Source organism: Tupaia chinensis, unplaced genomic scaffold (genome assembly GCF_000334495.1).
Source record: "Tupaia chinensis unplaced genomic scaffold, TupChi_1.0 Scaffold000291_1, whole genome shotgun sequence".
NCBI lineage: Eukaryota > Metazoa > Chordata > Mammalia > Scandentia > Tupaiidae > Tupaia > Tupaia belangeri.
Window position 1 is genome coordinate 3,193,195 of NW_006159776.1, and position 4,196 is coordinate 3,197,390.

Sequence of the window (4,196 nt, forward strand, 5' to 3'; positions counted from 1 at the left end):
GTGTGTGGGTGAAGTGCCCATTTATACATTTGTAGTTGTTCTCTCCCCCTCTTCTTTCTCTCTTCCTTTTTCGCCTTTTTTAAAATTCACGTGTAGGAGGTCTTTATGTATCCTTTTTACAACTCCTGTGTTCAATATACTTTTGCAAATATCTTTTTTAAATCTGTGCTCTGTGTTTTCAATCCTTTCATAGTTTCTTTTGCTGAACAGTTCTCATTTTTAAATGTATCAAAAGTCCAATTTATCCATTTTTTCCTTTATAGTTGTTTTTATGTCTTACTTAAGAGGTATTTATACTTTCTCTTCTCTCTCTATACTTTCTCTTCTCTCTCTTCCTATCTATATACATATATACAGACACACACACATGCGCACACACACATGTATTTATATGTGTATATATATATATATATATTTTTTTTTTTAACAAAGTCTTATTATTGTACTTTTAACATTTTAACATTTAGATCTATAACCCATCTGGCATTGATTTTAACATGTGGTTAATTTTTTTAAAAAATGTATTTATTCAATCGATCTGGCTCCATTTATTGAAAACACCATCCTTTCCTCTCTGCATTGCAATTTCACCTGGATCATAAATCAAGTAGCCCATGTTGATGTGTCTGTTTCTGGATTCTCTCTTCCAGCCCACTGTGCCATTTGTGCCTATACCACACTGTCTTAATTACCGTCGTCTTAGGTAGTAGCGTAAGGCCTCTGGCCTCGTACTTCAAGACTGTCTGGTTATTTCTTCAGCCTTTGTATTTTCACACAAATTTTAGAATCAGCCCATCAGTTTCTATAATCACTTTTTTTTCCTTTCCTCCCTCCCTCCCTCCCTCCCTCCCTCCTCCGAGAGACAGAAAGTGAGAAGTCACCCTCCCAGGGGGGATGGCCACGCCACAATCCCTTCTCCTTAATTCTCCTCTTGAGATCTTGGGCATGCACACACACACGCCCAGTGGATAAGCCACCAGGTCCAGAACTCGAACCACAGTTGACTACATGAGAGTCCAGTGACATAGCCATTACACTAACTGCTGGTCCCTCTATAATCACTTTTATTTTGTTTATTTAATGAATTTATTTTTGCTATAGGGCAGTGTGCTTGCAAGAGACAGAGAGAGAGAAAGTGAGAAATCCCTCTGCAGGGGTTGGCTGTGCCACAATCCCTTCTGCTTCATTCCTCTCTTGGTATCTGAGCTACATGAATGCACATGTGCCCAGAGTGATTTTCAAACCCCTGAGTCTGGAATTTGAACCATGCAGTTGGCTATGTGGGATTCAGCACCTTAACCTCCATGCCACCTGTTGGCTTCTATAGTCACTTTTTCTTTTCAGATATTTTTGCTATAGGGCGCATGCGCTCACCGAATAGACAGAGACAGAGAGAAAGAAAGTGGCAAACACTTCCCAGGGGGAATGGCCACGTTGCAATCCCTTCTCCTCCATTCTCCTCATGATTTTGGGTATGCACGCACGCACACATATGTGCCTAGTGTATACTTTAAGCTGCTGGGTCTGCGACTCAAACTGTGGTTGACTACATGGGAGTCAAGTGACATAACCATATCACCATTTGCTGGTCTCTACAATCACTTTTAAAAGTGGCAGTGCAGGGACCAGCAGTTAGCGTAATGGCTATGTCGTTGAACTCCCATGTGGTCGACCGCAGTTCGAGTCCCAGACCCGGCAGCTTAAACACACGCCGGGCACGTGTGTGTGCATGCCCAAGATTCCGAGAGGAGAATGGAGGAGAAGGGATTGTGGTGTGGCCATCCCCCCTGGGGGTAATTTCTCGCTTTCTGCCTCTCTGTCTCTCTCTGTCTTTCTGGTGAGCACACGCACCTTATAGCAAAAACCTCTCCAAAAAAAAAAAAAAAGAAAGAAAGAAAGAAAGAAAAATATAAGCTTTTTCAGAGCAACTCTATTCATGAGAGCCCAAATTAGAACCAACCCAAATATCTATGAACAGTTGACTAGACAGAGCTGGCTCTGTTGCCTCATGGTTAAGGGAGCCAAATCCCACATGGCTAACTCTGGCTTGAATTCAGGCACATGTGCCTGTGTGCCCCAAATCCTGCAGGATGGAAGAGAAGGGACTGTGGTATAACCATGTTGGAGGTGTGCTTTCTACTCTCTCTCTGGCAGTAGCCTAGATAAGTAACGGTGTCCTACCACAATGGGGTACTACACAGCCAATGGGAATACATTAACTAGTGCTTTGCCAAACAACATGGTTAAGGCTCACCAACATAATGTTTAACGCAATGAGGCAAAATTGAAAGAGTTTGTGCCGTGGTTCCACTTAAAGCAAGTTCAAAAATTTGTCAATCTGGGCCCAGTCCATGGCCTGGTGGTAAACAGTTAGATCCCACATGGCCAACCATGCAGTTTGAGTCCCAGACCTGGCATCTTGAAAACCGTGGCAGGTTTGTGTACACAAGTGCTCCAAATCTCAAAAGGAAGGAGAGCTGGAAGAGAAGGGATTATAGCATTACCTTGCCGGGTGTGTGTGGGGGGGAGTGCTTTATCACTTTCTCTCTCTCTCCTGGAGAGTGCACTTGCCCTTTGGCAAATTAAAAAAAAACGAAACAAAACAAAACGCAATTTACAAAGCTAATCTATGGGGTTAGGTTAGTAAAGTACATTTGGGGAAGGTAGGTCACGGTGCAGGGGCTTCCAAGGGGCTGATACATTCTCTTTACTCTGCGAACACTGAAACATTTATAAGTATGCATTTTTTTTTCTTTTTTTTTTTTTTTTTTACAATAGTTGTCAGAGGGTATGTGCACTCTTTAGAGAGAGATGGGGGAGGAAGAGAGAGAGAGAGAATACTTGCCAATAGGATGGAGACTGTGTTGTAATTCCTTCTCCTCCATTTCCCCACCCTGTCAGGATTTGGGGCATACTCATTCGTGTGCCTTGAGTGTATTTCAAGTTGCCAGGGTCGGGGCTGGGATTCGAAACTCAGCTGGCCATGCAGGCTCCAGCTCCCCTAAGCACTAGGTACTGGACCAGCCCATCAGTGTGCATCGTTCTATATACCTAATATAATTCTATAATAAGTGAACTTAAAAACTAATGCAACAACATATACTGAAGGCGTATGATGTGCAGAGAATCCCAGCCTGTGTTGGAGATAAATCTGGGGACAAATGTGAACACAAATGTGAACTAAATAAATTTAGCGATGGAGGGGAGAGCCTGATAAAGGAGGAAGAGCAAACCTCCTATATTTGACAAAGCACTGTGGGAGCAAAACGACCCTCCATTTGTCCTGCCTGGGCTTGGGGAATTGTGTTGGTTATTGAGTGCTAAATAGGATTTCAACTGCTGTAGTCAAGGAACTGTGAATGTTTTTGAGGCCAGGAAATGAAACATATGAAACTAATGTGCTAAATTATATTTTAAATTTGAAACAAGGTTAACGTTTAATTTAAGCCCTGACTAATTGCCTTGGAACTCTGGGGTAGTGGATATGTTGTAATCTGGATGGCAATTTAAAAAACTCTGAAATCTCCACTATGAAGAAAATGGCTACATAAATCTCTTTGCTCTCTATTTTTGCATGCACTGAACAAGTTACTAACTAATGTCATTGACTAGGTGTGGTTTCGTCAGTGAAGTAGTGAAATGCACTTATATTTGTTAAAAAAGCAGCAATCGAAAGCAAGTTTTTCTGGACAGTAGAGGACTACCAAAGTGGCTCGTAAGAGAGATACACCCGTAGGTAAGGGGGCGGGGAAACCATGGATACTAGGAAGCAAGCAGGGAGAGAGAGAGAGGGAGATGGAATTTTCTGTTGAATTGTTGGCAATTTGGGGGAAATCCTGAAGGATCAAAATGTTCTGGAAGAAATGCTGCGTAGTAAGAATGTCCCTAAAGTGGAACTCTAGGCTTAGTTCAGGCCTTCTGGATGACACCCTGCCCCCTTTGTGGAGGCTAGTTTGATTGCGCCCTCAGAAATGTAAACCAACTCAGTTCCACTGTGCATGGGTCAGAGTTAGGCAGGGAGAGACCTAGGTACCTGTGTTCAGTGGGCTGGTTTGGGATGAAGTGCGATTTCTTTCCTCTCCTTCTCTCTTCTCTTTTTTCATTTATTTAAGAGAGAGATTTTTGCTATAGGGAGCATGCTTTCGTCATAGAGACAGAGACAAAGAGAGAGAAAGCGAGAGAGCGCCCCCCCCACC